The sequence below is a fragment of the Lepisosteus platostomus genome (genome assembly GCF_059453375.1).
Source record: "Lepisosteus platostomus isolate fLepPlt1 chromosome 5 unlocalized genomic scaffold, fLepPlt1.hap1 SUPER_5_unloc_4, whole genome shotgun sequence".
Taxonomy (NCBI): Eukaryota; Metazoa; Chordata; class Actinopteri; order Semionotiformes; family Lepisosteidae; genus Lepisosteus; species Lepisosteus platostomus.
This window is the reverse complement of record NW_028291474.1, coordinates 116,041-137,984: the sequence shown is the minus strand read 5'-3', so window position 1 is coordinate 137,984 and position 21,944 is coordinate 116,041. Positions and strand designations below refer to the sequence as shown.

The following is a 21,944-nucleotide window of genomic DNA, read 5'->3' as shown; positions in this document are numbered from 1 at the left end:
AGAGGGGCGGAGTGACGCTTAAGCCAGAGAGAAGATGAAAAGGGGGCGTGGCTGCGAAACGCTTGACAGCTGCACGATGCTCTCCATGTAAGGCGGGACCACAGGCTAAAGGACACCTTTCGGCACATCAAGCTCTAAGCACACACCTGGAGGATGCGGGAATTGATCCTGCTTTCTCCCACATGCAAAGCAAGCGCTGTACCATACAAGCCAACCCCCCTCGCTGGGACTTATGCCTCGGCGTCACCTAGTGCCGCTTGTTCCCCTCTTACCGGGCACAGTTCACTGCCCTTCGTCTGCAAGGCAGTCGTGTAATTGCAGCTTTCTTGACTTATTGATGAAGGTCTGACTGGACGAGCGAATGGCGCCTCTCCCCATCCTCAAGCTCGCTGACAGATTGAAATGAAAAGTGCTGCTGTGGCTCGTTGGTCTAGTGGTATGATTCTCGCTTAGGGTGTGAGAGGTCCCAGGTTCAACTCCCGGATGAGCCCTCGTGTGCTCTTTTCCTCCTCTTCCACAAGACTGGGAACTGATATCCACATCACTTCGCAGCGTCTGCTTATGGCAAACGATGGAATGTGACTAATGACTGAACGAGCCTGGTGAATTCTCATCACGTGGCACAATGAGAGCGTGCAGTCAGCTGTCCAAGGCGGCAACCTCATTGCTCGTTCAAAAGAACACGTACTGAAAACTCATCACCACTGTGTCAGAGATGAGCACCGCGATCGCTTGTTGTCATGCGTCCTTACTTGGGAAATGCAGAAGCAAAAACTGCCCTCTCTCAGCCACCGAAACGTGTGCGGCTCGCCTTGCGCTCTCTGCGCCTCACATATTTGTCGAGCTGTCTGCTCTTCTTTCTGTTGAAGTAATCAAGTTACAGGGCGTCCTGCAGCCTATGATGTTCTCACTGAGAGCTTTCAAGATTTGAAGGAAAACTACGAGCTTGATGGCTCAAGTCGAACGAATGTGATTGTTAAGCAATCGATGATCAAAAGCACGTCTTCTAACAATTCGTGAGAGTATTATCAGCACTGTTTTCACTCGGATATACTTTTCACTTGCTAAGCTGACAAATTGGACGAGAAAATGCCGGAGACGCACTCAGTGCAGACTGAGGTTGGGAAGGAGGTGTGGCCCTTCAACGCTTGACAACTGAAGGACATTCTCTCCGCAACGGAGGAGCACCTGTCAGAAGTCGCAGAAGCTAAACAAGAGCACCGGGCTTCCGGAGATCCAAACTCAGACCTGGAGGATGCGGGCATCGATCCCGCTACCTCTTGCATGCTAAGCGAGCGCTCTACCATTTGAGCTAATCCCCCTCGCTTCATGCTTCTCGGCATCATGTCTTACCGCCTCTGCCCCTCTTACCGGGCACCGCCCACTGCCCTTGGTCTGCAAGGCACCCTTTCAAGTGCGATGACGACGCTGAGACCTTCGTTGCCTATTGTACGAGCTGAACTTTTGTGCTCATCAATTCAACGCTCTTTCCATCAACTCATCTTGTCTTTTGACGCTTCGTGTTTTGCGCTCCTTTGACTATCGGCATATCGGGTGACTGCAAACACTGAAGTTCTTGCTTACGGAGTGTGGAACATTGTTTTCAAGTGATCGCTGTTCTGTCATGTTGACGCCGAGTGAATCTTTCTTTGGCAACATGGGCAGGCTGACAGCAGTGCGAGCGAAAGTAATGGCAAATTTCTTGACTTATTTCTGAATGTGAATGTTCTTTAGAAAAGGGATGCGGCGTTGCTTCTCGCCCGTGTAAAGGTCACGCATTCCAGACGTGGTTATGAGCGAACAGTTGCCGCAAGTGTTTGAAAAGAGCAAGAGAGGAAGCGGCCCTGCCCCGTGTGAGGATCAAACTCAGACCCTTCAGATGACGAGACTGACGCACTACCAATTACGCCAACAAGCCCAGCTGCAGTACACACACCGGAAAGTTTGCCTCACATGGATTTCAGTCGCCCGTTCCCTAATCTTTAGACGCCCTCTGCTGAATGTTGCATTTGCCTTTTGATCTCACCGATACATTTTTGGTCTGTTTCTGTTGCGAGTCCGTCTTTCAGATCTCACCTAGCACAAGTCTCTGTGGCTGAAGTGGCCTCTCTGCTTCAGCATCGTGCCCTCACTCAGCCATTAAAAATGTCACTCGGACTTCTGACATGCTGACATGAAATGTCAAGAGAGAGGGGCGGAGTGACGCTTAAGCCAGAGAGAAGATGAAAAGGGGGCGTGGCTGCGAAACGCTTGACAGCTGCACGATGCTCTCCATGTAAGGCGGGACCACAGGCTAAAGGACACCTTTCGGCACATCAAGCTCTAAGCACACACCTGGAGGATGCGGAAATTGATCCTGCTATCTCCCACATGCAAAGCAAGCGCTGTACCATACAAGCCAACCCCCCTCGCTGGGACTTATGCCTCGGCGTCACCTAGTGCCGCTTGTTCCCCTCTTACCGGGCACAGTTCACTGCCCTTCGTCTGCAAGGCAGTCGTGTAATTGCAGCTTTCTTGACTTATTGATGAAGGTCTGACTGGACGAGCGAATGGCGCCTCTCCCCATCCTCAAGCTCGCTGACAGATTGAAATAGAAAGTGCTGCTGTGGCTCGTTGGTCTAGTGGTATGATTCTCGCTTAGGGTGCGAGAGGTCCCGGGTTCAACTCCCGGATGAGCCCTCGTGTGCTCTTTTCCTCCTCTTCCACAAGACTGGGAACTGATATCCACATCACTTCGCAGCGTCTGCTTATGGCAAACGATGGAATGTGACTAATGACTGAACGAGCCTGGTGAATTCTCATCACGTGGCACAATGAGAGCGTGCAGTCAGCTGTCCAAGGCGGCAACCTCATTGCTCGTTCAAAAGAACACGTACTGAAAACTCATCACCACTGTGTCGTAGATGAGCACCGCGATCGCTTGTTGTCATGCGTCCTTACTTGGGAAATGCAGAAGCAAAAACTGCCCTCTCTCAGCCACCGAAACGTGTGCGGCTCGCCTTGCTCTCTCTGCGCCTCACATATTTGTCGAGCTGTCTGCTCTTCTTTCTGTTGAAGTAATTAAGTTACGGGGCGTCCTGCAGGCTATGATGTTCTCACTGAGAGCTTTCAAGATTTGAAGGAAAACTACGAGCTTGATGGCTCAAGTCGAACGAATGTGATTGTTAAGCAATCGATGATCAAAAGCACGTCTTCTAACAATTCGTGAGAGTATTATCAGCACTGTTTTCACTCGGATATACTTTTCACTTGCTAAGCTGACAAATTGGACGAGAAAATGCCGGAGACGCACTCAGTGCAGACTGAGGTTGGGAAGGAGGTGTGGCCCTTCAACGCTTGACAACTGAAGGACATTCTCTCCGCAACGGAGGAGCACCTGTCAGAAGTCGCAGAAGCTAAACAAGAGCACCGGGCTTCCGGAGATCCAAACTCAGACCTGGAGGATGCGGGCATCGATCCCGCTACCTCTTGCATGCCGAGTGAATCTTTCTTTGGCAACATGGGCAGGCTGACAGCAGTGCGAGCGAAAGTAATGGCAAATTTCTTGACTTATTTCTGAATGTGAATGTTCTTTAGAAAAGGGATGCGGAGTTGCTTCTCGCCCGTGTAAAGGTCACGCATTCCAGACGTGGTTATGAGCGAACAGTTGCCGCAAGTGTTTGAAAAGAGCAAGAGAGGAAGCAGCCCTGCCCCGTGTGAGGATCAAACTCAGGCCCTTCAGATGACGAGACTGACGCACTACCAATTACGCCAACAAGCCCAGCTGCAGTACACACACCGGAAAGTTTGCCTCACATGGATTTCAGTCGCCCGTTCCCTAATCTTTAGACGCCCTCTGCTGAATGTTGCATTTGCCTTTTGATCTCACCGATACATTTTTGGTCTGTTTCTGTTGCGAGTCCGTCTTTCAGATCTCACCTAGCACAAGTCTCTGTGGCTGAAGTGGCCTCTCTGCTTCAGCATCGTGCCCTCACTCAGCCATTAAAAATGTCACTCGGACTTCTGACATGCTGACATGAAATGTCAAGAGAGAGGGGCGGAGTGACGCTTAAGCCAGAGAGAAGATGAAAAGGGGGCGTGGCTGCGAAACGCTTGACAGCTGCACGATGCTCTCCATGTAAGGCGGGACCACAGGCTAAAGGACACCTTTCGGCACATCAAGCTCTAAGCACACACCTGGAGGATGCGGGAATTGATCCTGCTATCTCCCACATGCAAAGCAAGCGCTGTACCATACAAGCCAACCCCCCTCGCTGGGACTTATGCCTCGGCGTCACCTAGTGCCGCTTGTTCCCCTCTTACCGGGCACAGTTCACTGCCCTTCGTCTGCAAGGCAGTCGTGTAATTGCAGCTTTCTTGACTTATTGATGAAGGTCTGACTGGACGAGCGAATGGCGCCTCTCCCCATCCTCAAGCTCGCTGACAGATTGAAATGGAAAGTGCTGCTGTGGCTCGTTGGTCTAGTGGTATGATTCTCGCTTAGGGTGCGAGAGGTCCCGGGTTCAACTCCCGGATGAGCCCTCGTGTGCTCTTTTCCTCCTCTTCCACAAGACTGGGAACTGATATCCACATCACTTCGCAGCGTCTGCTTATGGCAAACGATGGAATGTGACTAATGACTGAACGAGCCTGGTGAATTCTCATCACGTGGCACAATGAGAGCGTGCAGTCAGCTGTCCAAGGCGGCAACCTCATTGCTCGTTCAAAAGAACACGTACTGAAAACTCATCACCACTGTGTCGTAGATGAGCACCGCGATCGCTTGTTGTCATGCGTCCTTACTTGGGAAATGCAGAAGCAAAAACTGCCCTCTCTCAGCCACCGAAACGTGTGCGGCTCGCCTTGCTCTCTCTGCGCCTCACATATTTGTCGAGCTGTCTGCTCTTCTTTCTGTTGAAGTAATTAAGTTACGGGGCGTCCTGCAGGCTATGATGTTCTCACTGAGAGCTTTCAAGATTTGAAGGAAAACTACGAGCTTGATGGCTCAAGTCGAACGAATGTGATTGTTAAGCAATCGATGATCAAAAGCACGTCTTCTAACAATTCGTGAGAGTATTATCAGCACTGTTTTCACTCGGATATACTTTTCACTTGCTAAGCTGACAAATTGGACGAGAAAATGCCGGAGACGCACTCAGTGCAGACTGAGGTTGGGAAGGAGGTGTGGCCCTTCAACGCTTGACAACTGAAGGACATTCTCTCCGCAACGGAGGAGCACCTGTCAGAAGTCGCAGAAGCTAAACAAGAGCACCGGGCTTCCGGAGATCCAAACTCAGACCTGGAGGATGCGGGCATCGATCCCGCTACCTCTTGCATGCCGAGTGAATCTTTCTTTGGCAACATGGGCAGGCTGACAGCAGTGCGAGCGAAAGTAATGGCAAATTTCTTGACTTATTTCTGAATGTGAATGTTCTTTAGAAAAGGGATGCGGAGTTGCTTCTCGCCCGTGTAAAGGTCACGCATTCCAGACGTGGTTATGAGCGAACAGTTGCCGCAAGTGTTTGAAAAGAGCAAGAGAGGAAGCAGCCCTGCCCCGTGTGAGGATCAAACTCAGGCCCTTCAGATGACGAGACTGACGCACTACCAATTACGCCAACAAGCCCAGCTGCAGTACACACACCGGAAAGTTTGCCTCACATGGATTTCAGTCGCCCGTTCCCTAATCTTTAGACGCCCTCTGCTGAATGTTGCATTTGCCTTTTGATCTCACCGATACATTTTTGGTCTGTTTCTGTTGCGAGTCCGTCTTTCAGATCTCACCTAGCACAAGTCTCTGTGGCTGAAGTGGCCTCTCTGCTTCAGCATCGTGCCCTCACTCAGCCATTAAAAATGTCACTCGGACTTCTGACATGCTGACATGAAATGTCAAGAGAGAGGGGCGGAGTGACGCTTAAGCCAGAGAGAAGATGAAAAGGGGGCGTGGCTGCGAAACGCTTGACAGCTGCACGATGTTCTCCATGTAAGGCGGGACCACAGGCTAAAGGACACCTTTCGGCACATCAAGCTCTAAGCACACACCTGGAGGATGCGGGAATTGATCCTGCTATCTCCCACATGCAAAGCAAGCGCTGTACCATACAAGCCAACCCCCCTCGCTGGGACTTATGCCTCGGCGTCACCTAGTGCCGCTTGTTCCCCTCTTACCGGGCACAGTTCACTGCCCTTCGTCTGCAAGGCAGTCGTGTAATTGCAGCTTTCTTGACTTATTGATGAAGGTCTGACTGGACGAGCGAATGGCGCCTCTCCCCATCCTCAAGCTCGCTGACAGATTGAAATGGAAAGTGCTGCTGTGGCTCGTTGGTCTAGTGGTATGATTCTCGCTTAGGGTGCGAGAGGTCCCGGGTTCAACTCCCGGATGAGCCCTCGTGTGCTCTTTTCCTCCTCTTCCACAAGACTGGGAACTGATATCCACATCACTTCGCAGCGTCTGCTTATGGCAAACGATGGAATGTGACTAATGACTGAACGAGCCTGGTGAATTCTCATCACGTGGCACAATGAGAGCGTGCAGTCAGCTGTCCAAGGCGGCAACCTCATTGCTCGTTCAAAAGAACACGTACTGAAAACTCATCACCACTGTGTCGTAGATGAGCACCGCGATCGCTTGTTGTCATGCGTCCTTACTTGGGAAATGCAGAAGCAAAAACTGCCCTCTCTCAGCCACCGAAACGTGTGCAGCTCGCCTTGCTCTCTCTGCGCCTCACATATTTGTCGAGCTGTCTGCTCTTCTTTCTGTTGAAGTAATTAAGTTACGGGGCGTCCTGCAGGCTATGATGTTCTCACTGAGAGCTTTCAAGATTTGAAGGAAAACTACAAGCTTGATGGCTCAAGTCGAACGAATGTGATTGTTAAGCAATCGATGATCAAAAGCACGTCTTCTAACAATTCGTGAGAGTATTATCAGCACTGTTTTCACTCGGATATACTTTTCACTTGCTAAGCTGACAAATTGGACGAGAAAATGCCGGAGACGCACTCAGTGCAGACTGAGGTTGGGAAGGAGGTGTGGCCCTTCAACGCTTGACAACTGAAGGACATTCTCTCCGCAACGGAGGAGCACCTGTCAGAAGTCGCAGAAGCTAAACAAGAGCACCGGGCTTCCGGAGATCCAAACTCAGACCTGGAGGATGCGGGCATCGATCCCGCTACCTCTTGCATGCCGAGTGAATCTTTCTTTGGCAACATGGGCAGGCTGACAGCAGTGCGAGCGAAAGTAATGGCAAATTTCTTGACTTATTTCTGAATGTGAATGTTCTTTAGAAAAGGGATGCGGAGTTGCTTCTCGCCCGTGTAAAGGTCACGCATTCCAGACGTGGTTATGAGCGAACAGTTGCCGCAAGTGTTTGAAAAGAGCAAGAGAGGAAGCAGCCCTGCCCCGTGTGAGGATCAAACTCAGGCCCTTCAGATGACGAGACTGACGCACTACCAATTACGCCAACAAGCCCAGCTGCAGTACACACACCGGAAAGTTTGCCTCACATGGATTTCAGTCGCCCGTTCCCTAATCTTTAGACGCCCTCTGCTGAATGTTGCATTTGCCTTTTGATCTCACCGATACATTTTTGGTCTGTTTCTGTTGCGAGTCCGTCTTTCAGATCTCACCTAGCACAAGTCTCTGTGGCTGAAGTGGCCTCTCTGCTTCAGCATCGTGCCCTCACTCAGCCATTAAAAATGTCACTCGGACTTCTGACATGCTGACATGAAATGTCAAGAGAGAGGGGCGGAGTGACGCTTAAGCCAGAGAGAAGATGAAAAGGGGGCGTGGCTGCGAAACGCTTGACAGCTGCACGATGCTCTCCATGTAAGGCGGGACCACAGGCTAAAGGACACCTTTCGGCACATCAAGCTCTAAGCACACACCTGGAGGATGCGGGAATTGATCCTGCTATCTCCCACATGCAAAGCAAGCGCTGTACCATACAAGCCAACCCCCCTCGCTGGGACTTATGCCTCGGCGTCACCTAGTGCCGCTTGTTCCCCTCTTACCGGGCACAGTTCACTGCCCTTCGTCTGCAAGGCAGTCGTGTAATTGCAGCTTTCTTGACTTATTGATGAAGGTCTGACTGGACGAGCGAATGGCGCCTCTCCCCATCCTCAAGCTCGCTGACAGATTGAAATGGAAAGTGCTGCTGTGGCTCGTTGGTCTAGTGGTATGATTCTCGCTTAGGGTGCGAGAGGTCCCGGGTTCAACTCCCGGATGAGCCCTCGTGTGCTCTTTTCCTCCTCTTCCACAAGACTGGGAACTGATATCCACATCACTTCGCAGCGTCTGCTTATGGCAAACGATGGAATGTGACTAATGACTGAACGAGCCTGGTGAATTCTCATCACGTGGCACAATGAGAGCGTGCAGTCAGCTGTCCAAGGCGGCAACCTCATTGCTCGTTCAAAAGAACACGTACTGAAAACTCATCACCACTGTGTCGTAGATGAGCACCGCGATCGCTTGTTGTCATGCGTCCTTACTTGGGAAATGCAGAAGCAAAAACTGCCCTCTCTCAGCCACCGAAACGTGTGCGGCTCGCCTTGCTCTCTCTGCGCCTCACATATTTGTCGAGCTGTCTGCTCTTCTTTCTGTTGAAGTAATTAAGTTACGGGGCGTCCTGCAGGCTATGATGTTCTCACTGAGAGCTTTCAAGATTTGAAGGAAAACTACGAGCTTGATGGCTCAAGTCGAACGAATGTGATTGTTAAGCAATCGATGATCAGAAGCACGTCTTCTAACAATTCGTGAGAGTATTATCAGCACTGTTTTCACTCGGATATACTTTTCACTTGCTAAGCTGACAAATTGGACGAGAAAATGCCGGAGACGCACTCAGTGCAGACTGAGGTTGGGAAGGAGGTGTGGCCCTTCAACGCTTGACAACTGAAGGACATTCTCTCCGCAACGGAGGAGCACCTGTCAGAAGTCGCAGAAGCTAAACAAGAGCACCGGGCTTCCGGAGATCCAAACTCAGACCTGGAGGATGCGGGCATCGATCCCGCTACCTCTTGCATGCCGAGTGAATCTTTCTTTGGCAACATGGGCAGGCTGACAGCAGTGCGAGCGAAAGTAATGGCAAATTTCTTGACTTATTTCTGAATGTGAATGTTCTTTAGAAAAGGGATGCGGAGTTGCTTCTCGCCCGTGTAAAGGTCACGCATTCCAGACGTGGTTATGAGCGAACAGTTGCCGCAAGTGTTTGAAAAGAGCAAGAGAGGAAGCAGCCCTGCCCCGTGTGAGGATCAAACTCAGGCCCTTCAGATGACGAGACTGACGCACTACCAATTACGCCAACAAGCCCAGCTGCAGTACACACACCGGAAAGTTTGCCTCACATGGATTTCAGTCGCCCGTTCCCTAATCTTTAGACGCCCTCTGCTGAATGTTGCATTTGCCTTTTGATCTCACCGATACATTTTTGGTCTGTTTCTGTTGCGAGTCCGTCTTTCAGATCTCACCTAGCACAAGTCTCTGTGGCTGAAGTGGCCTCTCTGCTTCAGCATCGTGCCCTCACTCAGCCATTAAAAATGTCACTCGGACTTCTGACATGCTGACATGAAATGTCAAGAGAGAGGGGCGGAGTGACGCTTAAGCCAGAGAGAAGATGAAAAGGGGGCGTGGCTGCGAAACGCTTGACAGCTGCACGATGCTCTCCATGTAAGGCGGGACCACAGGCTAAAGGACACCTTTCGGCACATCAAGCTCTAAGCACACACCTGGAGGATGCGGGAATTGATCCTGCTATCTCCCACATGCAAAGCAAGCGCTGTACCATACAAGCCAACCCCCCTCGCTGGGACTTATGCCTCGGCGTCACCTAGTGCCGCTTGTTCCCCTCTTACCGGGCACAGTTCACTGCCCTTCGTCTGCAAGGCAGTCGTGTAATTGCAGCTTTCTTGACTTATTGATGAAGGTCTGACTGGACGAGCGAATGGCGCCTCTCCCCATCCTCAAGCTCGCTGACAGATTGAAATGGAAAGTGCTGCTGTGGCTCGTTGGTCTAGTGGTATGATTCTCGCTTAGGGTACGAGAGGTCCCGGGTTCAACTCCCGGACGAGCCCTCGTGTGCTCTTTTCCTCCTCTTCCACAAGACTGGGAACTGATATCCACATCACTTCGCAGCGTCTGCTTATGGCAAACGATGGAATGTGACTAATGACTGAACGAGCCTGGTGAATTCTCATCACGTGGCACAATGAGAGCGTGCAGTCAGCTGTCCAAGGCGGCAACCTCATTGCTCGTTCAAAAGAACACGTACTGAAAACTCATCACCACTGTGTCGTAGATGAGCACCGCGATCGCTTGTTGTCATGCGTCCTTACTTGGGAAATGCAGAAGCAAAAACTGCCCTCTCTCAGCCACCGAAACGTGTGCGGCTTGCCTTGCGCTCTCTGCGCCTCACATATTTGTCGAGCTGTCTGCTCTTCTTTCTGTTGAAGTAATTAAGTTACGGGGCGTCCTGCAGGCTATGATGTTCTCACTGAGAGCTTTCAAGATTTGAAGGAAAACTACGAGCTTGATGGCTCAAGTCGAACGAATGTGATTGTTAAGCAATCGATGATCAAAAGCACGTCTTCTAACAATTCGTGAGAGTATTATCAGCACTGTTTTCACTCGGATATACTTTTCACTTGCTAAGCTGACAAATTGGACGAGAAAATGCCGGAGACGCACTCAGTGCAGACTGAGGTTGGGAAGGAGGTGTGGCCCTTCAACGCTTGACAACTGAAGGACATTCTCTCCGCAACGGAGGAGCACCTGTCAGAAGTCGCAGAAGCTAAACAAGAGCACCGGGCTTCCGGAGATCCAAACTCAGACCTGGAGGATGCGGGCATCGATCCCGCTACCTCTTGCATGCTAAGCGAGCGCTCTACCATTTGAGCTAATCCCCCTCGCTTCATGCTTCTCGGCATCATGTCTTACCGCCTCTGCCCCTCTTACCGGGCACCGCCCACTGCCCTTGGTCTGCAAGGCACCCTTTCAAGTGCGATGACGACGCTGAGACCTTCGTTGCCTATTGTACGAGCTGAACTTTTGTGCTCATCAATTCAACGCTCTTTCCATCAACTCATCTTGTCTTTTGACGCTTCGTGTTTTGCGCTCCTTTGACTATCGGCATATCGGGTGACTGCAAACACTGAAGTTCTTGCTTACGGAGTGTGGAACATTGTTTTCAAGTGATCGCTGTTCTGTCATGTTGACGCCGAGTGAATCTTTCTTTGGCAACATGGGCAGGCTGACAGCAGTGCGAGCGAAAGTAATGGCAAATTTCTTGACTTATTTCTGAATGTGAATGTTCTTTAGAAAAGGGATGCGGCGTTGCTTCTCGCCCGTGTAAAGGTCACGCATTCCAGACGTGGTTATGAGCGAACAGTTGCCGCAAGTGTTTGAAAAGAGCAAGAGAGGAAGCAGCCCTGCCCCGTGTGAGGATCAAACTCAGGCCCTTCAGATGACGAGACTGACGCACTACCAATTACGCCAACAAGCCCAGCTGCAGTACACACACCGGAAAGTTTGCCTCACATGGATTTCAGTCGCCCGTTCCCTAATCTTTAGACGCCCTCTGCTGAATGTTGCATTTGCCTTTTGATCTCACCGATACATTTTTGGTCTGTTTCTGTTGCGAGTCCGTCTTTCAGATCTCACCTAGCACAAGTCTCTGTGGCTGAAGTGGCCTCTCTGCTTCAGCATCGTGCCCTCACTCAGCCATTAAAAATGTCACTCGGACTTCTGACATGCTGACATGAAATGTCAAGAGAGAGGGGCGGAGTGACGCTTAAGCCAGAGAGAAGATGAAAAGGGGGCGTGGCTGCGAAACGCTTGACAGCTGCACGATGCTCTCCATGTAAGGCGGGACCACAGGCTAAAGGACACCTTTCGGCACATCAAGCTCTAAGCACACACCTGGAGGATGCGGGAATTGATCTTGCTATCTCCCACATGCAAAGCAAGCGCTGTACCATACAAGCCAACCCCCCTCGCTGGGACTTATGCCTCGGCGTCACCTAGTGCCGCTTGTTCCCCTCTTACAGGGCACAGTTCACTGCCCTTCGTCTGCAAGGCAGTCGTGTAATTGCAGCTTTCTTGACTTATTGATGAAGGTCTGACTGGACGAGCGAATGGCGCCTTTCCCCATCCTCAAGCTCGCTGACAGATTGAAATGGAAAGTGCTGCTGTGGCTCGTTGGTCTAGTGGTATGATTCTTGCTTAGGGTGTGAGAGGTCCCGGGTTCAACTCCTGGATGAGCCCTCGTGTGCTCTCTTCCTCCTCTTCCACAAGACTGGGAACTGATATCCACATCACTTCGCAGCGTCTGCTTATGGCAAACGATGGAATGTGACTAATGACTGAACGAGCCTGGTGAATTCTCATCACGTGGCACAATGAGAGCGTGCAGTCAGCTGTCCAAGGCGGCAACCTCATTGCTCGTTCAAAAGAACACGTACTGAAAACTCATCACCACTGTGTCGTAGATGAGCACCGCGATCGCTTGTTGTCATGCGTCCTTACTTGGGAAATGCAGAAGCAAAAACTGCCCTCTCTCAGCCACCGAAACGTGTGCGGCTCGCCTTGCGCTCTCTGCGCCTCACATATTTGTCGAGCTGTCTGCTCTTCTTTCTGTTGAAGTAATCAAGTTACGGGGCGTCCTGCAGCCTATGATGTTCTCACTGAGAGCTTTCAAGATTTGAAGGAAAACTACGAGCTTGATGGCTCAAGTCGAACGAATGTGATTGTTAAGCAATCGATGATCAAAAGCACGTCTTCTAACAATTCGTGAGAGTATTATCAGCACTGTTTTCACTCGGATATACTTTTCACTTGCTAAGCTGACAAATTGGACGAGAAAATGCCGGAGACGCACTCAGTGCAGACTGAGGTTGGGAAGGAGGTGTGGCCCTTCAACGCTTGACAACTGAAGGACATTCTCTCCGCAACGGAGGAGCACCTGTCAGAAGTCGCAGAAGCTAAACAAGAGCACCGGGCTTCCGGAGATCCAAACTCAGACCTGGAGGATGCGGGCATCGATCCCGCTACCTCTTGCATGCTAAGCGAGCGCTCTACCATTTGAGCTAATCCCTCTCGCTTCATGCTTCTTGGCATCATGTCTTACAGTATTTGTCGCATTTTGAACATGTGCACACAGCGGTCCCCCGGGTTCCAGTTAGTGCGTAATTACGCATCGATGAAAAACGAAATTAGCTCACTGAAAGTTTGATGTAGAGAATTTGGAAATTTCCACAAGTTGTGGTCTTTAAAATGCATTTGGTTTGAAGACGTTCTGTGCTTCCATTGTGAAGATATGGACAAAACAATATTTGAGCGTTGTAAAAAAAAGTCATAAAAATGACAAAGTGAATGCTGAGAAAGCATTCACAATGCATTTTATACACAAATCAAGTGTTTTTGTAACTCGCGGAATTTCGCGGAAGCACTACAGGCGTGCCAAAATCGTTTTCGAACTTCAAGCTAATTTTACCCCGGTCTTAGAGAAAGGACTGCCTTTCACTTCTCTGTGTTTTCTTTCACAGCGCTGTGCACTTTTTCATTGCTCTCACTTTCAGAGCCTCTGCACAGCACACGACTCGACATCAGGAAGCACATTGAAGTGAAAGCAGAAAGCACTGCGACATGCACTGTGCAGATCCCGCCACACTAAGAGGTGAGTGGGTCTGTTCGATCACAGCGCTAGGCGAATCCCCAAACAGTGTGCGTGGTAACAAAAAAAGCTGCTTTGTTTTGAACTGGGGACATTCCACGTGTGAAGCTAACGTGATAACCACTACACTATGGAAACGGTGGGAAATTGTGCCCAGTGGCCCAGTGCTGAGCTTCGCCAATGCTATTCAGGGGCTATTCAGGGGCCAATGCTATTCGATGTGAATTGAATGCTATTCAACTCGCCAATGCTATTCAGGGGTGGAAAAGGGTGGAGCCGTGTGTGTCTTTTGTTCAAAGACACCCCCATCTCAGAGCTGGAAGTACAGGCCTTCCTCCCGCAGGTCCACAAAGATGTTATTTTTTAAGAAGATCCTGCGAAAGTCGGCCATCTGCCTCTCAGCCCTGCAGTAGGCCAGGCTGAGAGAAAAGCAGTCCTTCACCCTGGCAATGTACAGCCTGACAAGGTCTGGCTTCAGGCCATTGTACATCATGAGGTTCCTCCTCTCCCAGACAGCTGTCCTCGCTAGGCTGAGGAGGAGGTTCACTAAAATGGCGTTAACCCCAACCCTCAGACCCGCGGTACCCAAAGAGGAACAGCTCTTTCCAGGGCACCCCGTCAAGAACAGCTCCTCGAACAGAGCGAAACAGGCCATCCAGCAGATACGTCAAGTACGCCCTGGCTCGAGCTGGGGGAAGATCTTACCCCAGAACACCTCTGAGACCGGCACTCTGAAGCGTTTCGCCACCATCAGCCTGTAGAACATGCTGGTGGTGCACCCCAGGAGGTCCACCCCATGGTCCCCCCACTTCACCCTCAGCTCTGGCCAGGCCGGGCCTGCTGCCCCGTCTTGTAGATGGAGCTTCTCCAGCCAACTGTCCGGGAGACCGAGTTTGAGCTGCTCATAATCCTGACGGATCTTACTGACAGGCAGCTCGTCGTCGACCTCTCGCACAGCGTCGACAATAGCCTGGGTGGGACAGAAATCCGTCCTTTACTTCATAAAAAGATCCTTGACCTTGGATATGCCAGCCTCGTAGAGCTGCCAATTTAATTGGCCCTCATCTTAATGAGCTTCTCCTTCCACAGGAGAAGCCCAGTGGCCTGCTCATCAGCGTTAATGTAGATGCCAAGGACCTTCAGGTGATCCGTCTCAACCCTGAAAGGGTAGCCGAAGAGCGGGGCAAGGTCTGCCCTCCCCACCGGCATGACCTCAGACTTCTCCAAGTTTACCTTGGCGCCCGAGGCAGCGCAGTAGGCCTGCACCACCTCCAAAATGGCTGAGATCTCCGCCACCTCTGCCAACGTCAGTGTGGTGTCGTCAGCATATTGGTATATCAACGAGGTGCCGGTGCCCCCAGGCAAGGTCACTGGAAAGAAGCTCGTGAGGGAACCATTCACCTTGACACAGCTCACGATCCCCTTGTACACGAGCCTCACCCTGGAGATGAAGGCCTCGCCAAAGCCAAAGCTCTTCAAGACCTCAAACAGGAAGGAATGCTCCACCCTGTCGAAGGCCTTCTCCTGGTCCAGTTTCAGGACGTATCCACCCCTCGGCTGCTCCCGCATAAGGTCCACAACATCTCTGATGGAGCACACCGTGTCCGCAATGTCTCTCCACTTGAGGCAGTAGGTCTGCGAAGGCGACAGGATCCTGGGCAGAACCTTCCCGAGCCTGAGGGAGAGAACACGAGTTAGGATCTTATAGTCCGTGTTCAACAGGCTGATCGGGCGAAAGTTTTTCAAAAGGGAGGGATCCCCCTGCTTTTTGTAGACAAGAGAGATCACCCCCCTTCTCATAGATGGGGTCAGAGCGCCGGTCCTGGCAATCTCCTGGAACAACTCCAGAAGGAGGGGCCCCAGGGACTGCTGGAAGTGTCTGTAGAGCTTGGAGGAGAGCCCGTCCCACCCAGGGCTCTTGTTAGGAGACGAGCCCCGAAGTGCTTCAAGCACTTCCTCCAAGCTCAGTGCACTGTCACAGAGCTCACGATCGCTCTGTGACAGGCGGGTACTCACCTCAGCCAGCATGGCCCGGGTCTGCTGCTCATCCACCCCTTCGGACCAGAACAAGGCACTATAAAAAGAAAACACCTCATTCCTAACGGCCTCGGGGGCAGGGAGCCGCACACCGTCCTCTCCCACCAGCTCCTCAATGAAGGAGCTGCGCTGCCTCTCCTGCTCCAGGCCGAAAAAGAACCTCGTGCTCTTCTCGCCCTCAGCCAGATACTGGGCTCTGCTGCGCACCCTGGCTCCTCTCCACTTCTCCTCCTCCAGGGCTTGCAGCTCACCCCTCAGCTCCAGCAAGAGCTCGCAGCCCCCGCCGTGATCTGCCAGGAGCCCGAGCTCTGAGGTGATCCGAGCCCGAAGCTCTCTCTCCCGCCTGGCCTTCTCCCGCCCCTGGGACAGGCCATACGAGATACTGAACTCTTTGATCCCGTACTTGAGATTATCCCACCTGACCAGCTTTTCTGACCTATACAGGGGACACTGCAGCTGCTGCCGGATTAGGTCTTCTATGCCCTGACAGAATGAAGCCTCCCCCAGGAGCGCGTTATTAAAGCACCAGGGGCAGGGGCCCCGGTCCTCCTGTGCCCCTGCTACAGAGAAGTGAAGCACAGCATGGTCGCTCAGGGTCGTGAACACATAGCGCATACGGCTCAGGCACGGGAAGAGACTCATGTGCCCCAGCAACAGGTCGATCCGGCTCTGTCTCAAGACACCTTCAACGACCTGCCGCCGAAAAAAGTCCCTCCGCGCACCATAAGCCTGACACCACGCATCCACGAACCCGTGAGCCTCCGCACTGTGCTCCAGGAAGCTGCGAGCAGCGCTGCTCTTAAAGGTCATCCCAACCGCGACATTGAGCGCACTCAGTGCACAGTTAAAATCTCCGACGACCAGCCCTGGCTGCTTGAAGAAGGCGAGCCGCTCAGCTTCCCCATTGGGGGCGTAGATGTTGCTCAGCAGCACGGACTGTCCCAGAAACCCGAGACAGACCTGCAGGAGCCGGCCGTCCGTGTCGCGGTGCAGGAGCCTTACGCTCTCGTACACTCCCCTCCTCACCAGCACGGCCACCCCCCTCCTGCACAGGCTGGAGGCGTTGCTGTAAAACAGCTCCCAGTCCCACTGTGCTCGCACCTCTTGGACACACTCCTCGTCCCAGAAGGTCTCCTGGAGGCAGACAACATCCGTCCGCCCCAGCAGAGCTAACACTGCCCCGAGCTTCGCTCTGTCCCTCAGCCCGTTGGCATTTAAAGAGGCGAAAGATGCCATCACGTATATGGCCAGGAAAGAGTGAAGTTAATTCTCCGGCCCGCACAACAGTTTCCCCGCCCTTTCTGCCACATTCTCATTGCCAACACTTGCTGCTTCCTCCCCACCTCCTGTCTCCGCCACCGCAGAGACATCAAGGATGGGTCTGCGGACAACTCTTGAACTGGGATTGAGGTTGGGCTGAGGCCTGACGTGGTGCCACTGGATCCCGGCCTTCGAGGGCCCAGGCGGTTGTACCCCGGCTCGCCCACTCCTCTCCCCCTCCTCCCTGTCCTCCCTCTCCACCCCATCCATCTCCACCACCTCTCCTTCCCCCATCTTCATGCCCTGTAATTCCCCCTCCTCTGTCCCTGCCCCATCCATCTCCAGACACCCATCCTCCATTCCTTCTTCCACCACTTCCCCTACCTCTCCTCCCACGACCATATCCAACTCCCCTTCCACAGTCTCTGCCAACGGTGCCTGACCGAGTATTGAAGAGGCTCCCTCACCAGGCAGGGCAGTGTCTTGTGGCCGCTGCAGGGCAACCGGGCGCTTCCCCTCAGGCTCCTCTGGTGGTGGTGGTGTCCGTAGGATCTCAGCTGCACCACGCTGCACTGCCGCCTGTTGTGGAGAAACCTTCCTCCGCTTCTCTTGCGGCACAGTGTGGGACGCAGCAGGTCTGTTAGGGCAACGGGGCGCCCCTGCTGGTGGAGATGCTGGCTGGTCCCCGGCTCCTTTCTGCTGCGCTGTACCCAGGATTGGAGGGGCCTCCCTCTGCCTCTCCCCCATCACCGGCTGGGGCGTTGCAGGCTCACTGGGGTCCTGGGGCACCGCTGCTGGCAACTCTCCATGCTCAGCTGCAGCGGCCACCCGTAGTCCATCTTCAACCCCTTCAGCGTTGCGGGCAGCTGCTCCTGCTCCGGCTGGATCTTCCGGCTCCGGCTCGCAGTTGCAGCTCATGAGCTCATGGAGGCAGTCCGGGCACTTGGCAGCGGTGCAGTTCCTGGCGCGGTGGCCGGGCTGTCTGCAGTCATAGCAGAGGAACTCAGGGCAGTCCTTGGCCATGTGCCCCGAGTCCAGGCAGACATGACACACCCTTTGTTGCTGGTCGTGGAGGACCCTGAAGTACTGCCCCCCCTCTGCCGTGGCGAAGTGGGTGCTGTATGGCAACGAGGCTACATGCTCGGGAAAGCGAATCCGAACAAACCTCGTGCCATCAGCAATGGTGGTCCCGGGGTAGTGGCGCATCCTGATGTCCGAAATCACTCTCGCCCCTCAGCTACTCAGCTTCTCCTTGATAGTCTAATCTGAGATATATGCCGGGAGGTGGAAGAAGGACACCACTACCTCCTTCCGCTCCAGCCAGCGGCAGTAGCAGGGTGTGGCCTGCACATCCAGCCCCACAGTCACCGTGTCTGCATGTTCCTTTGAGTCCAGAGTCAGTTCAAACTCTTTTGGCGTCTGGGGGCGGCAGGCAAAAAGAGAGCCCTCCCCACAGACGCCGTGCACCGCTGCGATAATAGCACCCGTTATTATCTCCACGCCACGGTTTCTCCACACTGCTCACATCCACCACAAAAGTATGCACCCTTGCAAAAACCCGCCGGGGGAGTCGGTCCGAATTCCTCATCCTTCTCTTTCCTACACCACTCTCCTCCTCCACTACAATAACATTCTCTGCCTCCATGTTTTTTCCTTCCATTAAAACACAAACAGGACTCAGAAAGCAACAAAAAAGCAACAAAAAAACCCCAAAAGTCTCTCCCCTCCCCAAACAGAGCTAGGCTGAAGGGGAGGGCTTCAAAAATCAACCAAAAACCACAAAAATCAAAGTCTTACTTAAGACAAACAAATCCTCTGTTCCTCTTCTTCTTCTCCTTCTTATAGAGAGGACAACTCCGTCACCTCTTTTACGACGCTGCTTTTTTTCCCTTGCGTTTTTCTCTTCTTCCACGTTCTCTCTCTTCACTGAGAATAGAATAAAAAATGCTCACGCTAATACACAAGCACCCGTGTCTCGCCAAAGCTGACAAATAAACAGACGGACAAGCCGCACTGCACGTGTGAACAAGGGAATGAGCGAGCGAGCGGGGATAGGGCGCCTCCTACGCTTAAAAGCTTACAGCACCTGGTATTCCAAGGACGTCTCTCATCCAAGTACTAACCAGGCCCATCCCTGTTTAGCTTCCGAGATCAGACAAGATCAGGTGTGCTCAAGGGGTTGTGGCCGTAAGCGAGAGCAAGGCTCGCCTGCACCCTTCTTATTGAGAGGACAGCTCCGTCACCTCTTTTATGACGCTGCTTTTTTTCCCTTGCGTTTTTCTCTTCTTCCCACATTCTCTCTCTTCACTGCCTTCGTCCCCGCTCTATTTCACTTCAGCCTTTCACTCTTGCTTCCTTCCAATGAGGACGGAGCTGCGGGAGAAAGGGCGCTATAGAGGATCGCTGTGGAGAGCTGCTTTGACATCTGAGCTCGGTGGAAAACGATTTCAATACAATTCTGAAAAACGCGACTCCCCGAACGCCAGCCGAACAAGTCTTGAAGTGGAAATCTAATAAGTAAATTGTTTCTTAAAATGTAGAGAGCTTTGCAAGAAATATATTGGTGCTTTAATATAATATATTTCAAGGATGTAAATGCTGTGCTACAGTACGTGCAGAATTTTAGAAAACAGTGCATCAACAAAGTACACTGTTTAGGTTACTTTAGAAGACAATGTACCAAAACAATATATGCTGTCTGGGTCGTTAGAATTAGCTGAAAGTAACTGATTACCTTTGAATAACAAATCTAGTGCTTCTTCTCTCGCTTTTTGATGTAATCTGTTTTCTCTTAGGGAAAGGGGAACTTTTAGAAGGGACAAAGCGCTGAGCTTTTTTACAGCGCAACGTCTTTTAAAAACCCTGTATTGCTTGTAACAAATTGAGTCTCTGGTTGCACTTTGCGAAGTGGCAGCAGGGCTTGCAATATTGAAATAAAGACCTTACTCAGGTGAGAACTCTCTCTTGTGGCTTCCTTGATAGTTCCATGACAATTTGGGGGCTCGTCCGGGATCAGAAACCTGAACGCGAACGGCTGCTGAAACTCCATCCGGACCCTGACAATTTTAGCAAAATTGGACGAACCTCAGAGGATAAATTGTTTATCCTTCCAGAGACGCGTCTGGAGAATTGGCAGCTGTCTGACGCCAGTAAGTGATCCATAAAAATTAATAGTTTGAGAAGCGAGCCACAGGGGTGTTCTCACGCGGGTTTGATGAGTCTGGGACTCATATAAAGAACTTATCTTAACACAGACGTGTGGTTTTTGCTCTGCGGAGTAGTTGATGTGATAAGGTTCTAAGTAAGGCACCGATCGGTAAAAATGGGAAATTAAAATTCAAAGATGAAAATGGGACCGAGCAGTCCAGCAAAAGTACATGTACGACAAATGCAGAGAAACAATTATAGCCTGGGTTAGAGTAAAAAAAATGTTTTATGTTCATGAACTGTAAAGCTAGGGTAATAGGTGTAAGGGAACTTGCACATCATTTATATATGATAATTAGGGGCCCATAACTATGAAGGATCTTTGTAAGTGAATCAGAATGGACAGAGGAAAGTTGAATTAGGAAAAAGAAGTTTCCTGAAGAAGGGGAAACTTAGAAGAGAAGGAGAAGAAAGGAAAGAAAGTGAATTGGAAAACTTATGTAATGGAAAGAGGAATCACAGAAATAATGGGAAGCTTCAAAAAAGACTAGTCTTGAAACTAAAGAACAGCAAGCTGCAGCTAAAGTCATGGCCATGCCTTCTAAAAAGAAAAAGTCTCCACAGAAACTAGAAAGCGGTCCGGAGCCAAAGCCTTTTCACTTGTTCGTGAAATGCTAATGTGCACTTTTACAGGTCCAAAAGGAACTCCAGCATATGTACATTGACATTGGTCTCCTAGTGAATTATTTGCATTAGTTAAGTCTTTTCCTAAATTGCCTGATGACCGTAAAGAATTTCGAAGAAAGGCAAGCCTTGTTCTTGATTGTCTTAAGCCTAATTACAGTGACATAACCTTGTTGCTAGATTATATTGTTCCTAAAGGTTTACAACGTCCTCTAAAAAGGAGGAGGCAGATTGGCGGATACGTGACCCAAATGATGAAGAAGTATCCATCTAAATTAAACCACACGGACATGGAGAGGAAAAGTTAGGCGGCCGCTTCTAAAAAGAGGTAAGGACTCCTCTTTTCTAAAAAGTCCCTTGTCCTCTCCATGTTGCTGTGGTGCTGAAGCAAGTACAACAGAAAAATGAGTTAATGGTGTATGTGATTTTAGATGCCTGTATTGTGAAGGTGGGGTAGAAAAAAAGGAATAGCGTCTCGCCCTGCCCGTGCGAAACAATCCAGGTGTTGCATCCTGGTACACGACTGCAGTACGGCTGAAGGTAGTAACTAGAACTGTACTCGCAGAAGAGCCGAAAATGGTAACTCGATTCAACTGTGTGTTTAAAGCCAGGATTTGGAACCTGGTCCCTGTTCCCGAATTGTGATAGTTCGTCAGTTTGTCTCGACTGGGGGGTTCCGCGGGGCGCGTGGGAGACATGTAAATGGTTTGGTGTGAAGAAAAAAAAAAGTTTGATTAATCCAAAGTGAAACTTAAAAGAAATATGTCAGACGGAATATAGGCTGAACAGGAATGTAGAAAAGTGTATGAACATTTGGATAAAAAAACAATATTTAGAGGAATATTTGAGAATTCAACAGAATATCATAGATGAGACGCAAAAATCTCTGATGGAAAAGCTAAAAGCAATGGCTGAACGAAACGAAGTTATATATGCAGAAAAAGAAACAGCAAAAGAAGAAAAAAAACGCCTTAAGAGAGAATCTAGGAGAAGGGTGGGAATTAGTGATGATGTTGCCAAGAATGTACAACTATGCTTTCCTGATATTACGGACAGCGGAGACAGATTTGATTTAATAACTCGCGAAGCATGCATGCAGAAGTGCGAGCGCTGCAAATGGGAGGTAAAAAGACTCCCAAAGAGGAGAAAAGGGTGCCGCCAGTTTGTCCAAAT

General features: G+C 51.0%; 4 non-coding genes and 1 pseudogene across 4 annotated transcripts; 4 read left to right on the top strand and 1 right to left on the bottom strand.

Moving 5' to 3' along the window:
- Positions 1-2,607: 2,607 nt before the first annotated feature.
- On the top strand, positions 2,608-2,679 carry trnap-agg (transfer RNA proline (anticodon AGG)). The gene has a single exon. It is a non-coding gene; the product is annotated as a tRNA-Pro (tRNA).
- A 1,770-nt stretch (positions 2,680-4,449) lies between these two features.
- Positions 4,450-4,521, top strand: trnap-agg (transfer RNA proline (anticodon AGG)). The gene has a single exon. It is a non-coding gene; the product is annotated as a tRNA-Pro (tRNA).
- Positions 4,522-6,291: 1,770 nt separating this feature from the next.
- trnap-agg (transfer RNA proline (anticodon AGG)) lies at positions 6,292-6,363 on the top strand. Its single transcript has one exon. It is a non-coding gene; the product is annotated as a tRNA-Pro (tRNA).
- Positions 6,364-8,133: 1,770 nt separating this feature from the next.
- Positions 8,134-8,205, top strand: trnap-agg (transfer RNA proline (anticodon AGG)). The gene has a single exon. It is a non-coding gene; the product is annotated as a tRNA-Pro (tRNA).
- Positions 8,206-19,014: 10,809 nt separating this feature from the next.
- LOC148638035 (5S ribosomal RNA) lies at positions 19,015-19,133 on the bottom strand (annotated as a pseudogene).
- Between the last annotated feature and the right edge of the window lie 2,811 nt (positions 19,134-21,944).